Source organism: Phacochoerus africanus, chromosome 11 (assembly GCF_016906955.1).
Source record: "Phacochoerus africanus isolate WHEZ1 chromosome 11, ROS_Pafr_v1, whole genome shotgun sequence".
In the NCBI taxonomy this organism is placed as follows: Eukaryota; Metazoa; Chordata; class Mammalia; order Artiodactyla; family Suidae; genus Phacochoerus; species Phacochoerus africanus.
This window is the reverse complement of record NC_062554.1, coordinates 91,068,667-91,086,795: the sequence shown is the minus strand read 5'-3', so window position 1 is coordinate 91,086,795 and position 18,129 is coordinate 91,068,667. Positions and strand designations below refer to the sequence as shown.

Below are 18,129 nucleotides of genomic sequence, written 5' to 3'. Positions count from 1 at the left end.
AACTTGCTCTGCCACAAAAGAACTCTGATTTTAGGTTATTTTGAAGGGGGCATTAAATTCAAGTTTTGAGTTTTTTTCTGTGTTCTCTAATCCAAAGATCATGATGAATAGTAATAATAGCATTTGTTGCTACTTATTCTGTGTCAGACATTGTACTAAGTGCTTTACAGGGACTAGCTCATTTCATTCAATCATTAATTCATTCAACAAACATTTGCGGAGCACTTAGCGTTTGCCAGTGTGGTACTCTAGAGACCATGTTCAGCTATAATGTTTATTAGGGAGGAAAAGAGCGGAGGTCTGATTTTGAATACTAGTGCAAGAGCCACGTTGCACAGCAAGTAATAAAGAGGTCAAGAAGATTCAAATAGTGTTTTTCTCTTTTTACTCCCTGAGTTTCTCCTCTCAGTATGATAGATTGTGTTTTTCAAAAGTTCGTTCCTTGATATTTCCACAAGAGAGTGATAATAGGTGTTATGTTAAAAGTTCATTGCTGAGAATTTAAGGGGGAACATGGGGATTCAACCATTGAACGGGATTCTGCCTACAGGAGTTCTCAGTATCTTTAGTATGATTTGGGGCTCTCCAAGGAGTTGCCACTTTTTGCATTATTTCCCAAACTTATTTGATCATAATCTCCCTGCAACCTGTACCCCATAGGAGGTGCAGTGTTAGAACTCCATGGTATATAATTTAGGAAAGACTTAGCTAGAGATTTTTGCTTTTTAAAAGTGTTTTCATTCCTCCTTCTACTTCATATCTCTCTAGTGCTCTAAAAGCTCCATGTTTCATTCTCTGAAACTATAAACTCCCTACCTCCCTGACAATCTTATGTGTCTTTGACACATCTAGTTTTCAGACCTCACTAACATTTCTAGTCAAGTATGACGTCTCTATCATAGACATTTACCTTCTCAAATCCCTTCATTCCTGGAGGATAGAGTAGCCTCAATCCACAATAACTGGGAGATGAGGGAAGAAGAGGACATCAGGAGGGAGGTTAAAGCCAGAAAGAGTCAAAATGTAAATTTCATTAATAAATAAAACTTGGCACAGCCCTTCTGAAAAACTGCCAACTCCTGACTGAAACCAAAATGTATAAAAATTTAAGCCATGGATTATGCTTATCCTGGATGCAAAATGAAAGGGGAAACTTGGAAACTGCCTGCTGAATCTGGTCACATTTCCAAGTCAAGTTCAATAATTATTATCATTTTTTTTTTTTTGCCTCTCTAGGGCAGCCCCCGCAGCATGTGGTATGTGTCTTTCTGGAGATGAAATCTTTACCTCTCTTTTTCCTTCTCTTGGAGACTCAGGAGAACAGAGAAATTGAATTTTGAGAGAGAAGTAAGATGAAGAGTAGACCCAGAGGGTCTCAAAGGTGAAGAGCAGCAGCAGGGAAGAGTGTAAACACTCACAGTGCATGGGAGGGCAGGATTGGGTTGACACCTCACAGTCATCCTCTGTGACTTTGAATAAGCTCTGGGGACCTCAGTTTTCTCAAAACTGAGGGGACTGGCTGCTGAGCTGAAAGCAAAACGATCCTTATTTGATCGTTTTTACCCAGAAGTTAGAGTGTGGAAGAAGAGGTCTGGTTATTCTCTCTCTCTCTCTTTTTTTTTAGGACTGCACTCACAGCATATGGCGGTTTCCAGGCTAAGGGTGGAATCAGAGCTGCACCTGCTGGCCACAGCCACAGCCACATCAACACTGCATCCTTAACCCACTGATCAAGGCCAGGGATAGATCCCACATCTTCATGGATACTAGTCAGATTCTTTTCCGCTGAGCCATGATGGAAACCCCAGGCCTGGTTATTCTCTATTTCCTCCCCAGAGCCTAGCATGCTCTGGTGCTAAAGAGGCTCTCCCTACTCACATTGCATCTCCTGGGCTCTTTTGCTTTCTGGTTCTCTCTATGTTTGGCCAGTGGGAGAAAACTGCAGGAGAACTGAGAGCTGAATGAGAGATTTCTTTCCTGCTTCCTTCCTGCTTTGATGTCCTGTATCCACAAGTCCAACTTCTATGGGGTGGTGCCTCCTCCAGATGGTCACACCTCTGCCCTCTTTGCTCCCTCAGACCTGCTAATGTTAATAACTTCCCACTGTCAATGGTCCCTGGGTACCTTCACCAATTTGCTGGTTCTCTTAACAAGAGCCTCAACTCTATAAATACTCCCTTTACTAAAACCTCTTCCAAGGAACTATTTTGTGTGGAGAATTCAGTTTCCTACCAGGATCCTGGCTCATCCAAAAATTTTCTCTTTAAAAAGGAAGCTATGGGAGTTTCTGCTGTGGCACAGCAGGTTGGGTATCTGGCATTGGGTCTAGGGAGCTCAAGTTCGATCCACATCTTAATGGGTTAAGGATCTGGCACTGCCTCAGTTGTGGTGTAGTTTGCAGCTGCAGTTTTGATTTGACCCCTTGCCCAGGAATGTCCATGTGTTGTGGGTGTGGCCATAAATTTTTTTGAAAAAAGGAAGCTATGAAATACAGAACTCCTTAAGTTCCCCCTCTCCCTATTTGATGTTAGCTATTAATCCTTTTCTCCTTTTCAGAGCACAGTGAGTTCTGATAGATGTATTTATTTGAAGGAGGGAAAGATATACAGAGTTAAGAGGTTTCCTTTTTCTTTGTACTTATGCTATTGTTCTTCTCTTTTATTGAACTGTAGTTTTCCTTTTATTTATTTATTTATTTATTTGCTTTTTGGGCCGCACCCATGGCATATGGAGGTTCCCAGACCAGGGGTTGAATCAGAGTTACAGCTGCTGGCCTATGCCACAGCCACAGCAATGCCAGATCCTTAACCCACTGAGCAAGGCCAGGGATTGAACTGGCAACCTCATGGTTCCTAGTCAGATTCGTTTCTGCTGCGTCACAATGGGAACTCCTTTTTTTTCGTTTGTTTTGTTTGTTTGTTTGTTTGTTTTTGTTTTAAGGGCCGCACTTGCAACATATGGAAGTTCTCAGGCTAGGGTCAAATTGGAACTGCAGCTGCTGGCCTATGCCACAGTCACAGCAATAGGGGATCTGAGCCATGTCTGCAACCTACACCAAAACTCACAGAAATGCTGGATCCTTAACCCACTGAGCAAGGCCAGGGATTAAACCCACATCCTCATGGATACTAGTCGGATTCGTTTCCGCTGAGCTGCAATGGGAACTCCACGCTGTTGTTTTTCCATTGGATTTCATCAATTCAGTAACTCACAACAATGCACAGGTACAGGCTTTATGCAAAAGAAATCCAGATTACTAGTTGGATTTGTTACCACTGAGCCACAACAGGAATACCTAATCCAATGATTCTTGTTGGAGGTGATGTGGAGAGGGAGGGCATGGTCTTTGGAACTTGGATTATGTAATTGTGTTTATGTTAGACAAATAACCATTTTCAAACCTGGATTTCTGCAAATCTGAGTATGTGCACATTGCATAGAAATGAAAATGTGGTTATATGAAAGCTCAACTATATCCCTTAGGACAAGGTGGATGGATAAGAAAAACTGGCTCACTGGGAGAGGTCAAATTGCCCTTCTAAAGGCACCACAGGTATCCTCTGGGGGTGGCTAAAATGTTGGGTCTATTATTAGGTTCAGTGTAGGGAATGCAGGCCACTTAGTTTTAAATACTTCAGGGTCAGCCTTAGGGAAAATTGGGAAATGGTTGACCTTTGACTAAAGTTGCCTCAAGTTGCTTCAAGCCCACTCCTCCACCCAAAGTAGTTTCCTCCCCTTCATTCCTAGTCACCAAGAACCAGTTCCCTGTTGAGCCAGGAGCTGTTCTTCCTACCCTCTTAAATGTGGGCCAGCATTTCAGACTGTCTTGGCCTTTTGTTCAGTCAAAGCCTATTATCCTTGAGGATTTTCCTTTCAGTGAGATTTCAGCAGGAGATCTGCTAAACAAAGTTGTGTCTAACTGTTCAATATAGTTAACATAGCGTGTTTGTTGTGTTATCCTTCCCAAACACTCCCCATGTTATTCCTGGCCACTATCTGTATCTCAGGGATGCTACTGTCTGCATCTCAATTTGATAAAAAGAGCCTATAGTGGAATAGTCACATACTCTAGTCAACCTGTGAAGTATCTATTTCCACCCTCTAACTTCTGGGTAAAAGCTTTGAGCAGCAAGAGAAGCAGCAGGGGGAAGGTTATCTAGCACCATCTCTTGGTTGAGGTGAACAGGAAGATAAGTTATAGCTTCTTTTTCTAGAATACAAAAAAGCTTCTCATCAGCCTGGTGTCAGCTCTGGAAAAAACTGCTAGGTGGGATTTGAAGTCAAGTAAACTTTTTTTTTTGGGCTGTGCCCATGGCATATGTAAGTTCCCTGGGCCAGGGATCAAACCCGCACTGCAGTAGTGACCCATGCCCCTGCAGTGACAGTGCCAGATCCTTAATCTGCCATGCCACAAGAGAACTCTGAGGCCAAGTAAACTTTTCTTTGGCCCTCAAAAAACCTCATGTTCCCGGAGTTTCACCCATATTTTTAGAGAAACTGTCCTGTGAGTCATTCAAAGAAAGATCTTTCTAGGAGATTTTTATTGCACAATATCATCAAACACCTGTCAAAGTTCACTTTCCCCTTGCTTATAAAGATTAGTATTATCTGTATCAGTATTAATAATCATCCTATTTTATGGTTGATAGATTAAATTATTTAGCTGTGGAAACTGACATCAACTCTTCTCAAGCTGCAAAGTTTGAAAACTCAGCTGGTTTTCACTCTTTTACTCAACTCCTTTCCTCCGCCCTTGCTCCTGCTGGCACATTCTTCTCCCAGAAGTGTTCACCCCACAATGTCAGTGACAATATACTGGAGCTAAATCAGCAGGTATGACCTGAAATCACCCAGTCCAGAAAAATCTCTCACCACCATACCATCTTCAGGCCATGTGATCGGAGGCAACTAACACATGTAGTCTCAAACTCACAGTAGGGACTTAATAAATGATAGCTGGTCTTGCAACTAGTAGACAAATAGGTCCTGGAGATCTGATGAACAATATGGTGAATATAGACAATCATATTTTGATCATCCAACTTGCTAAGTCTACATCTTAATTATTCCAGGCACAAAAAAGAAATGATAGTTATGTAAGAGGATAGAGATGCTAACAATAGTTACAATGGTAATCATATTACGGTATATCAGTGTATCAAAACAACATGTTGTACACTTTACAACATCCTATGTCAGATATATTTCAATTAAAAAAATTTTTTTTGTTCTGGTCTATTTAGAGCTGCACCCACAGCATATGGAGGTTCCCAGGTTAGGGGCTGAATCGGAACTGTAACTGCCAACCTACGCCAGAGCCACAGCAACACGGGATCTGAGCCGCGTCTGTGACCTACATCACAGCTCACGGCAAAGCCGGATCCTTAACCCACTGAGAGAGGCCAGGGATCAAACCCACGTCTTCATGGATACTAGTTGGGTTCTTTAACCATTGAGCCACAAAAGGAACTCAAAGATTGTTGATTCTGAATCAAAATGTGGCTGACAGTGGTTTCCAATGAAACGGACATGCAAAAATCCTCTAAAATTGCACAGCATGGAAAGGTCTGCATCATTCATCTAGAAAATGCAAATTAAAATCACAAGGACATACCATTACATATCCAACAGAATAACTAGAATGTAAAAGTCTGGTAATACAAGTATTACTAAGGATGTGGAGCAACAGGAACTCTCATATTCCACTAATAGGTGTAGAAATGATAGTTACTCTGTAAAATGCTTTGACAGTATCATGTAAAGGACAGCATGTGCTGACTCCCTACCCAGGAATTCCATCCCTGAATATATACTGCAAAAGACACATGCATGTGCACTGAAAGCCACATAGTAAAAGAAAGCTCCCAGCAGCATTATTTGCAATAACCTTCCTATGACAACTACCCAAATGTCCATCTGCTATAGAATTATCAGACACATTGTGACATATTCATATATTAGAATACTATATAGCAATGAGAGTGAATAAACAATAAATACAATAAGAAACATGGATGGTATCCACAAACAATAAAGAAAAAAGCCAGACTCAAACGTATATATTTTGTATGATTCTCCTTATATCAAACTTAAGCATAAATACATTGAAGCAGTAGGAGTCAAAACAGAGATTATCTTTGGGAAGAAGGGAGCAAGTGGTGGATGGGAGCAAAACCAAGCAGCTTCTGACTTGCTGCCAGTGCATTTTTTCCTTGACCTGGAACAGTGGTTGCAATGTTCATTGGTGACAATCCACTAAGTTAATCATATTTTTGTTTTCTCTATTTTTCTAGATGTATGTTATACCTTAATTAAAACAAGATTACAATTGCAAAGCTGATAGGACTGGTCTAAATCAATATAGCCTGCCCCTCCTTGACCCCTTTAGCATATCTTATTTCCTTCAGTGGCCTCCCTGATTCTTCTCAGTTCCCGTTATCATCTTACTGCGCATAGTCTCTAGCAGGAGAGCGCTCCGTATGTCCTGTTCCAGGCTCAGATATGTACACTACTTCCGCCTGTCCTCCCCATTGTCTTTCCTAACACCCTGCTCTGTCTTAGAGATATGATCAATTAGTCTCTGCTACTTTTTTTTGGCCATGCCTGAGATATGCGGAAGTTCCAGGGCTAGGGAGGGAACCCACAGCACAGCTGCTACCCAAGCCACAGCAGTGACAATGCTGGATCGTTAACCCAATGTGCCACTATAGAATTCCTCTGCTAATTTATTATGACTAGTGTGACCTCTTCTCTTCTAGTTCAATTCAAATTTGAGAAAAACCCTTGGGATTAAGTTTAGGATTAGTAATATGGTTCAGCCCACAGAGGCAGAGGTTTTGGGGGGATGACATGCTTGAAAGGACACAGGGTAGCTGGCCTGGACATGTGTCCCATGCCTGTGTTGAGGACTTGCCTCGGGTAGACAGAAAGTCTATAGAAGGTATTCCTTGGTTCTGCTGACATAATGGATATTGAGAGAGACAAGCTTGATGGAGGACTGAGTCACTTCAACACAGTGGTAGAAGAAATGGTTGAGAGGCTTGTCCTTACTGAACACTGGTGATGATGTTGAATTCCCTCACTGGAGCTTTTTTTTTTTTTTTTTTGGCATAAATATCAGGGTGTGGTGATGATGACTACATGAGAACAAAAGTGAAAAATAGAAGTGTTATTCATACATTTGACTCTCTTAACCCAAGAGTTACAGACCAGGGTGAATGGATTGGCAAAACTCTGTGGGGTGTGCCTCTTCCTGCCTCTCTTTTCCATCCCTCTCCTTGCAGCTGGACCATGAGTTCTTGGATTCATCTACTTTTTAACCAGTACTTGTGCTGACTGAATTGATTAGCGGGTACCATTCGGCAAGGGAACCAAGGCATCATGTGGCTTTACTGCTGCCTCTGCTCTCTGGGTGAGAGAGTAACACATGGGAAACCATTTTGGAAATATTAAAGTTGATACACAGGGAAGTGCCACACTGAATACCACTGGAGTACTTTGCATCTGGTCAGAAAAGGGAAGAAATCAGGTTTCCACTCAGCCCATGGAGATAGGAGGGCAAAACTGAAAAATATTTGTCAACCAAACTGAGACAGAGGAGGAAAACTGCTGTCTCTTCAGGTGCTCCCTTCATCTGCGTTTCTGGAGTTCCTCTTTAGGAGCACACAAAGGTGCCACGACCCAGAGTTCTCTTGTGGCACAGTGGATTTAGGGTTTGGCATTGTCACTGCGGTGGCTCAGGTCGCTGCCATGGTGTGAGTTTGATTCCTGGCTAGGGAAGTTCCTGGCCCAGACACTAGAAACTTGGAATTCTGTGCAATGATTAACAGAGGCTTTTCTTAAATTTCTGCTAGGAAATTTATCCACAAGGTTTATTTAATGAAAAATGAAATGATTTTGGAATTCCCTCTGTGGGGCAGTGGGTTAAGAATCCAAATGTAGCAGCTTGGTGTGGGTTCCATCACTGGCCCTGCACAATGGGTTAAAGGATTAGGTGTTGCTGCAGTAGGTTGTAGCTATGACTTGAATTCTTCCCCTGGCCCAGGAACTTCCATGTGCTGTAGGTGTGGCCATAAAATTAAAAAAAAAATTTTTTTAAGGTCACAACACATTTCTACTTGCTCTGGAGGTTCACTGTTTATCACAGTTATCTCAATTTTTTATTTTTCCTTGTGTGGACCCCATTCGGAAGAGAAAATCTGCATACAAGTTTGTGTTTCTGTATTAAATATTCACTAGCAAGATCTTTTGCTTGTCAGCAATAACAAGAGCTTCTCTGCAAAATTTATGAGAGCCCTTGAAAGAATTTTGAATAATATCTTGACTAAAAGTAAAAGGAAGATTGTTTAACCGAGGTTCGCTTGAGCAGAATTCACAGTAAACCATGTACAGGCTGTTGTCTCTTTATCTTAAAAAACAATGAACACTTTTTTTTGGTTATGAAACTAACACCTATTCATTATAGAACATTTGGTAAATTAAAAACTCATGTGAAAGAGAAAATAAAACTTAGTCATAATTTCTCCGTGCTCACGTTACCAATAAATCCCCCCAGACATGAACCTTCGTAAAATTGTGACCATGTAATATATGCAATTTTGTACCTCTTTTTCATCTTTTTCCATGCCATAAAATATTTTTCAAAAACATGATTTATAAAACCTGTAAAACAAGACCTTCCTAGAAATAATTCTTTTAGAAAACATTGGTTAATAAAATGTCTTAGAAGATATATGTGGATAATTTTCATTTCTAATCACTTGAGGGTAGTGGTTAGTCATTAGACCTTCTACCCCATCCATATGGCTTTTTCATAAGTATGAGCAGGATTGGCTCTACTGCTAAAATATAAGAGAAAGAAATTTTTTCCCTTAAAATAGGTATTGAAATTTTAATTTATGATTTTTTTTTAAGATGTAGAGAATGTTGTTTTCTTTCTAGCATGTTATTCCTAGAAAAATATGTAACCAACATTGAAGGATAAAATTCTCTTTGCAAAGTGTGATTGATCTAGCTTCTTTCCCTTGGTCCATAATTCTGGAAGTCCACTTACTGGTTTCTACAGGCATTAAAGGTACAACAATTTACTTAGAATATCTTAGGTGATGCTGATGGGAATCTTATAGGACTCTGGAAACAGCTGCAGTTAGACCTCCCCAATTTAGACCACAAACACTGGGAACGGGTGTGATTCAGTGCAGCTGCAGGAAATGGATTATCTCATTGTTCCCTCAGCAGCAGGACTTCATTGATCCCCATCTTTACTACTGTGACTCAGTCTTTCTACTGCTCCTTTGTTACCAGTTATTTCATCCTCAACTTTTATGTCTCTTCCCTACCTAATGGTTTCGGTTTACTCATAACTTGCCCCTCTTAGGGCTTCTTATCACTTCTTTCTACTGCTGACATTTTGAGCATTGGCTCTAACCACATGATTGATTTTCTCTTTCCATTTCCAGTTCAAATTCTTTATTTTTTATTTTTTATTTTTTTTTAGGGTTGCACCTGTGGCATATGGAAGTTCCTAGGATAGGGGTCAAATCAGAGTTGCAGGTGCCACCCTACACCACAGCCACATCTGTGACCTACAGTGCAGCTCACAGCCATGCTGGATTCTTAACCCACTGAGTGAGGCTAGGGATGGAACTCACATCCTCATGGATACTAGTCGGTTTCATTACTACTGAGCCCACGATGGGAACTCCTCCAGTTCAAATTCTTGAAAGAGATTGGGGGTAGGTAGTCATGGCTATCCCTGTTGGGGTGGAGTGTTCACATCGGGTCACCCTGTAGGCCTGGCTTCCCTTGAGTCTTAATGTTCTAGGAAGCAGCTTGTATGGCACAGATCTTGGCTGTTGCCTCTGCCTGGGGCACTGGCTGGAATGACGCTCTTAGAAGGGGAATATGGCCTAACAAGACAGAATGACCTCATAGGCACATTCCTTTTGTGTTGTTTTTTTTAAAAAAATACATTTTAACATATTTGCCATTAAAGTAACATATTTTTCATGTTTTTTCAAGATAAAATTCTTCTAATTCTTTCTTTTAAAATAGTAGTGATGGGGAGTTCCCGTCGTGGCACAGTGGTTAACGAATCTGACTAGGAACCATGAGGTTGAGGGTTTGGTCCCTGCCCTTGCTCAGTGGGTTAAGGATCCGGCGTTGCCGTGAGCTGTGGCGTAGGTTGCAGACGCGGCTCGGATCCCGCATTGCTGTGGCTCTGGCGTAGGCCAGTGGCTGCAGCTCCAATTCGACCCCTACCCTGGGAACCTCCATATGCCGCAGGAGCGGCCCAAAGAAATAGCAAAAAGACAAAATAAAATAAATAAAATAAAATAAAATAAAATAAAATAAAATAAAATAAAATAAAATAAAATAAAATAAAATAAAATAAAATAAAATAAAATAGTAGTAGTGATGGAGATAGCAGAGTGCACAGTGGAAAAGTCCTGAACCCATAAAATAATCATGGTGCATAGAAACAAACAACATATTGGCAGTTGCCTAAGACTGGAAATTAAGGGAAAGGAGGAGAGGTTGGTTAAAGGCTACATATTTCCAATTATAAGATGAATATGTTCTGGGGATGTAATGTATGGCATGATAACTACAGTTAACAATACTATACTGTATACATGAAAGTGGCTAAGAGAGTAGATCCTAGACCTTCTCACCACCAAAAAGAAGAGAAAAGAAAAGAAATGTCATGTGGGGCCTAAAAAAAGATACAAAAAAAAATTATTAACTCTGTGAAGTGATGGATGTGTTAACTAATATTGTCTTAATTATTTCACAGTCCGTCGGTATATCAGATTTTCATGTTGTACATCTGTTTTTTGTTTTGTTTTGTTTTTGTCTTTTAGGGCTGCACCCATAGCATATGGAGGTTCCCAGGTTAGGGGTCTAATCAGAGCTACTGCTGCTGGCCTACGCCACAGCCACAGCAATATGGGATTCAAGCCAAGTCCACAACATACATCACAACTCACAGCAACGCCAGATCCTTAACCCACTGAGTAGGGCCAGGGTTGGAACCCACATGCTCATGGATCCTAGTTGGGTTCATTACCCCTCAAGTTGTACATCTTAAACTTACACAAAGCTGTATGTCAATTTTATCTCAATAAACTTGGAAAAAAAAAAGTCATGTTGCCAAGCTGTTTTCCAATTAACTTTAATAGAAATATGTTTGAGCTAAATTTTTCTTAAAATTTTTTAAGTTAAATTTCGTAGTGAACAAAGTTCTCATCATGGTGCAGCAGAAACAAGTCCTGCTAGGAACCATGAGGTTTCCGGTTAAGGATCTGGCATTGCCTTGAGCTGTGGTGTAGGTTGAAGACATGGCTTGGATCTGGCATTGCTGTGGCTATGGCATAGGCTGGCAGCTGAAGCTCGATTAGACCCCTGGCCTAGGAACCTCAATATGCCATGGGTGTGGCCCTAAAAAAACAAAAATAATAATAAAAAAAAACATAGTGAAAATGTTCCTGCTTTATAATGTTAAACTGGCCTTTTTTTTTTTTGGTCCTGCCTATGGCATGTAGAAGTTCCTTGGCCAAGGATTGAATCTATGCTACAGCGGTGATAACGTTGAATCCTCAACAACTAGGTCACTGGGGAACTCCCCAAATGGTATTTTAATAAACTTATTTGGAAAAAAGCAAATGTACTTTATTACTTTAATTTTTATTGAAGTATATTTGATTTACAATGTATTTTCTGATATACAGCAGAGTGATTCAGTCTTATACATACATATATATAATTTCACATTCTTCTCCATTATGGTTTATTACAAGATACTGAATCCTGTTTCCTGTGCTATACAGTAGGATTTTGATGTTTATTTTTATTTATAGTAGTTTGCATCTGTTAATCCCAAACTCCTAATTTATCCCCTCTCCCCTGCTTTTTGCCCTTGGTAATGGTAAGTTTGTTTTCTATGTAAGTCTGTTTCTCTTTTGTAAATAAGTTCATTTGTATCATATTTTAGATTCCACATATAAGTTATTTCATATGATATTTGTCTTTCTCTGTCTGATTTACTTCCCTATGATAATGATAATCTCTAGGTCCATCCATGTTGCTGCAAATGGCATTATTTCAATTTTTATGGCTGAGTAGTATTCCATTGTGTATATGTACCACACCTTCTTTATCCATTCCTCTGTCTATAGACACTTAGGTTGCTTCCATGTCTTGGTTATTGTAAACAGTGCTGCAATGAACACTGGGGTGTGTGTTTCTTTTCAAATTAGTTTTTGTCTTTTCCAGATATTTGTGCAGAAGTGGGACTGCTGGATCATATGATAATTCTATTTTTAGTTTTTTAAGTTTTTTAAACTCGATATTGTTTTTCATAATGGCTGCACCAACTGCACCCTCTCCAGCATTTATTATTTGTAAATTTTGGGAGGTTGGGGGCCACACCCGTGGCATATGGAGGTTCCTAGGCTAGGGGTTGAATCAGAGCTGTAGCTGCTGGCCTACACCACAGCCACAGCAACTTGGGATCTGAGCCATGTCTGTGACCTACACCAGAGTTCACGGCAATGTCGGATCCTCAATCCACTGAGCGAGGTCAGGAATCAAACCTGTGTATTCATGGTTGGTAGTCAGATTCTTTAACTGCTGAGCCACCCCCAGGAACTTCTGTAAATTTTGAAATGATGGCCATTCTGACTGGCATGAGGTGATACTTCACTGCAGGTTGAGTCACATTTCACTAATAATTAGTGATGCTGGGTATCTTTTCATGTGCCTATTGACCATCTGTATGTATTTAGAGAAATGCCTATTTAGGTCTCCTGCTCTTTTTTTGACGGGGTTGTTTGTATTTTTATTATTGAGTCGTATAAGCCGGTAAATGCATTTTTATAGTTAATATATAATTATGCCTACAGATATCAGAGACTAGCAAAGAAGGATAGTTAATTCTGGAATATGCTGACTTTCATAAAGTAGGTTAAAACAGAATGTTCTTAGGCATTTTCCTAGTATTTTCCTGTCCCTTTTGAAACAGAATGTTCTCAGGCATTTTCCTGGTGCTTTGCTGCTAAAATATAAATGGTTATGTGTAACTGTTAATGGCAGACTATCATTGTTGAAAATTATTTTTATATGCGCAAGTTGTGATAGAAACGAGAGTGGACTGAAAACATACTTTTGTGTTTTGGTTTTACTCTGACTAGAGAGGAAAGACAACTTAAATTGCCTTCTATATCATCTTACCACTGCAAAACAGGAAGTGAAGTCAGGCAATAAACTGCTTCCTGTCCTCTTGAGAAGGGAAACAAATGTACAAATATACGTAGCCTTCAGTCTCTTAACACTCACTCCATCCTTTGTACAGTCTTGGTTTAGCATTAGTAAAATGTTATGTCATTCCCCTCTTCTTAACCTTGGGTGTATGTTAAAAGCACTAGGAAAGCTTTTAAAATAAACTTTATATCCAGGTCCCACCCCAATTATCTGATTTATTTGATGTGGGTGTGCTTTGGGCATTTATATTTTAGAAGGGCATCCTAAGTAACAGATGTTCTCAGGCATTTTCCTGGTGCTTTGCTGCTAAAATATAAGTGGTTATGTGTAACTGTTAATGGCAGACTATCATTGTTGAAAATTATTTTTATATGGACAAGTTGTGATAGAAACGAGAATGGACTGAAAACATACTTTTGTGTTTTGGTTTTACTCTGACTAGAGAGGAAAGACAACTTAAATTGCCTAAGGAACTCTAAGGAACCGACAGCAAGCTATTAGGCAAGCAGAATCTGAGCATTTGAGTTTGTTTTCATGGCACTCTGCTATCAGTCTCCAACCTAGCTTGCCAGTGTATGGACAGCTTAAATGGCTTTCCATGTCTTTTATACACTCCTTGTACTTCCCCTCTTCTATATGTTTTCCATGCATTCCAAATTTCCTTCTAATACTTTTTTTTTCTTTTTAGGGCTGCACCCCCAGTATATGGAGGTTCCCAGGCTAGGGGTCAAATTGGAGCTACAACTGCTGGCCTACACCACAGCCAGAGAAACTTGAGAACTGAGCCGTGTCTGCAAACTATTCTGCAGCTCACGGCAAGGCCGGATCCTTAACCCACTGAGCAAATGAACGAGGCCAGGGATCAAACCCGTAACCTCATGGTTACTAGTGGGATTCGTTTCTGCGGCGCCATGATGGGCACTCCACATTTTTTTTTTTAATGATCAAATTCATGCCCATTTTTCAAGACTTTGCTCAGGTTTTGTCTCCCCCATGAAGCCTTCCCTGACCATTCTTGACTGGAGGCCTTGCTCCCTCTTCTGAACTCACACAGCAGTTATTGCCTAGAATCTCACCTGAACAATGAATCCATCATATACCGCTTCGTGTCATCTTTTCTATTGCTGTGACAAATGACTGTTCTTTGCTTTATGTTTCACCTCTTTGGGAGCTTCTGGTGTTCTTTTGTATCCTTGGCAAATCGAGTGCCTTGCATAGTACAGGAAGTCACTAGGTATTTGCCCCTTTCTTCCATCCCCACTTCTGCAGGTGTGGTTTGGCCCTTCTTCTCTGCTGGCGCCTTGCTCTGGTCCTAGTGGGCCTTCCTACCAACAGACACCCTCTGCCTCTTTAAATCGGGTCAACACATCAGTAGCCTACATGGCTAATGGCCAGTAAAACTGATTGTGCCTGTACTCCTCTGCTCACCCTTGCTCTCTCCCTGTTTTATGATCCAGCTGACCCTTTGGCTCTATTTCCCTCTCTGACTGCTCACTCTCCTACTCCCCATTCTGTCAGGACTTGATGACAGAATTCAGATCCTCCGGTTTTGACTGCTTGTGTTCTCTAAGATGTTAGAGTACAACATACTCTGTGGATCTTCCTGTCCCTATTCCTTCAGGTAAACACGTCTCCTGGCCAGGCTCTTGACCAGCTGACGTAAATTATCCTGCCAATCCTCCATGCTGGTCTGATGTGTCAAGATTACTGTCAAAGAGAACAGACAGTTTCTACAACGTCTTTAGGATTCTCACCCTTTAAAAGAAACCTGATTGTATTGTCCACATGATTAAAAGCTTCTTTTGGTCTCTCACTGCCTATATAATAAAGAATAAACTTGAGTTGTCCAATATGGGAGTTAGTAAAATTCAAATAAAAAATTTAGTGCCTCTGCTATGCCATATTTCAAATGCTGGATAGCTAACATGTGGCTACTGGTTATCATATTGGACAACATAAATATAGAACATTTTCATTATTGCAGGAAGTTCTGTTGGACAGTGCTCATCTTAATACCTTAGTGTAGTTCATATGGCCTTTTATAATCTCATCTCAACATTTTGCTCTAGCTTAAGTTTTGGCTGCTACTTAGATTTCAGCCCCACCAGCTTTCTCAGTGTTCCCAGACACTCAGTGCCCTTTCACAACTCCATGCCTTCAAACTTGCTTTTCCTGCATCCTGAAATCCCCTTTGACTTCTCTGGCAAACTCCTATTTTTCCTTTTAAGATCCAACTCAAACATCACCTTCCTTGTGAAGTTCCTTGACTTTTTCAAACACAATAATTTCTTCTCCTGTGTTCTCCTGGCTTATTGAACCTAGCTCTGTTTCCCTTTTCACTATATTTTGTTCTGATTTGCTTATACATCTGTCTATACTCTTCAATGGGGGATCCAGATTGCTCTACAGATCTACCCTAACGATTACCCTGAAACTATTTGCTCCATGCCTTTTTTTTCTTTTTTCTTTTATTTATTTATTTTTTGCTATTTCTTGGGCCGCTCCCACGGCATATGGAGGTTCCCAGGCTAGGGGTCAAATCGGAGCTGTAGCCACTAGCCTACTCCAGAGCCACAGCAATGCGGGATCCGAGCCGCGTCTGCAACCTACACCACAGCTCACGGCAATGCCGGATCGTTAACCCACTGAGCAAGGGCAGGGACCGAACCCGCAACCTCATGGTTCCTAGTCGCATTCGTTAACCACTGCGCCATGAAGGAAACTCCTTTTTTTGGTTTTTAGGGCTACACCTGCTGCATATGGAAGTTCCCTGGCTAGAGGTCGAATCAGAGCTACAGCTGCCAGCCTATGCTATAGCTACAGTAATGAGGGATCTGCACCACATCTGAAACATACACCACAGCTCACAACAACGCCGGATCCTTTAACCCACTGAGTGAGGCCAGGGATCCAACCGACATCCTCATGTATACTAGTCTGGTTCTTTACTGCTGAACCACAGTGGGAACTTCCTCGATGTCCTTTCAATATCGAGTAATTTTTTTGTGTGCTTATTATTTGTGTGCTTGCCATATTTGAAAAGATCCTGGTGCTTTGGGAGCAGTCCTTCCCTTTTATTGTAAAACTGGAATGACTACCCATCTTCCAGGTTGAAGGTTCAGTTTTCTTCTAAGTAATTTTGATTGATCTTGAGAGGGATGTGGTAGGAGGAGTTGACAAGGTCAAAAACAGAGGGACTGTATGTAGGAAATGGTTTAGATGTGCTCAGGTTCTAGTTGTTCCATAAAGTTGTGTATTTTGGAGAAGAGTAGGGAGGGAATATGAGGAAAACAAAAACAGCTCATGGAAAGGATATTGTGGAATTGTGTTTGACTATTTCCAGGCTAAGGACAAAAGCAATGATATAAGGTGAAAAGAAGTTTTTTGTGTGTGTATTTTTAGGGCCACAGGGGCAGCATATGGAGGTTCCCAAGCTAGAGGTTGAATTGGAGCTGTAGCTGCCCGCCTACGGCCACAGCACCTCAGGATCCCAGCAGCCTTTGCGACCTATACCACAGCTTACTGCAACGCCAGATCCTTAACCCACTGAGCAAGACCAGGGATCTAACCCACGTCTTTATTGGTACTAGTCAAGTTCGTTAACCACTGAGCCACGATGGGAAACTCTGAGAAGAGTTTTTAATTACCGTTTTGCAAAAATGTACCTTTTTTTTCCTCCTGGGATTTGATGAGATTTTTTAGAAATTCTGGTGACTTGAATTAAATACTCCTGACCAAGAAATTAAAATATCATTTAGTTTCTCTTCTGTATATATAACCACATAACATCTCTCCAAAAGGCTTACTCTTTTCTGCGAGGGCCGTAAATCACAATGGCGGAGTCCAAGAGACCTTCTCAGATCACTATCGCCTGGTTGCAGCCCCAATCTTACAGTCAATCATCGCTCCTTGGGCGCCCCGACCACGCCTATTGCTTAGACCACGCCCACCAACTATCTCTCCATCCCACCTCATGGCTCCGCCCCAGGCCTAGCAAAGAAATATTTTCATTGGTGGAGAAGTTGTTCAGGTCCCGCCCCAGGGAACGGCGATAGGCCGAGCCGACGTGGGGCGGTCGTGGTTGGCTGCCTAGGGACGGGTTCTTCTTCGTGCCTGTCAGAGTAGCTGGCGGCAGTGGCGGCTCTCGGGGCTGGGTTGTCAGTCAGTGAGCGGAGGGGGAAGATGGCTCGCTGGGACCCATTCTGCTAAGGAGGAAGGGGGGCAGGTGGTGCTGCTTACCCGAGAGAAAGAGGAGCAGCCTTCGTCGCTGTCGCTGCGAGCCAGACAAGTCGAGGTTCTGGAGGTGGAGCTTGAGGAGCCGCTCTGGTGAGTCCAGCCGAGCGAACCACGCCGGGCCCTCGGGGCGGCCGGAGACGGATAACTTTTTTTTGTCAGGGAGGAGCCGGGACGAGGCGGCCGCGGGGAGGGGACCGGGACTTTGTTGCCGGAGCGGCGGCTTCGTTGGGGGTAACGGCTCCAGCGCGAGGCGCCGAGGGTGAGCTCGAGAGCGTCAGGGGAGTCCAGGGGTCGGGGGGGCGGGACCGGGTGGTGGGCTGCGGCCGGCGGCTGCTGGCCCTGAAGTTGGGCGCAGCCAGCCTGCTGCCTGGGCGGCGGCAGCTTTGTGCGCGCGGACTCGGGTCTTTCTCTTTCTCCGGAGAGGAGCGGTCCAATCTCCGGGCGTGACCTGGGCGCCACCTCGTCGGCTCTACCGGCCGCCCCTCGGCTGCGTCGGCCTGGGGTGGGACCCCCTCACCTCTACGCATCTGAGGCTGATGCTCCGGGCTGACCTTTCTCACCTCTCCCACCCCTTCTTGCACCTCTGTCCCACTCTAGCGAGGCTGCCGCTATCCGACCAGTCTAATGGCCAAA

General features: G+C 42.2%; 1 protein-coding gene across 3 annotated transcripts in view; it reads left to right on the top strand.

Annotated features, from left to right (window-relative positions):
• Positions 1-17,366: 17,366 nt before the first annotated feature.
• HYCC1 (hyccin PI4KA lipid kinase complex subunit 1) overlaps positions 17,367-18,129 on the top strand; it is an 86,853-nt gene continuing 86,090 nt past the window's right edge. For all 3 annotated transcript variants that reach the window (XM_047752328.1, XM_047752329.1, XM_047752330.1), the window contains exon 1: positions 17,367-17,586. The gene's annotated coding sequence lies outside the window, so the exon portion shown is untranslated. The remainder of the gene's footprint in view (positions 17,587-18,129) is intronic.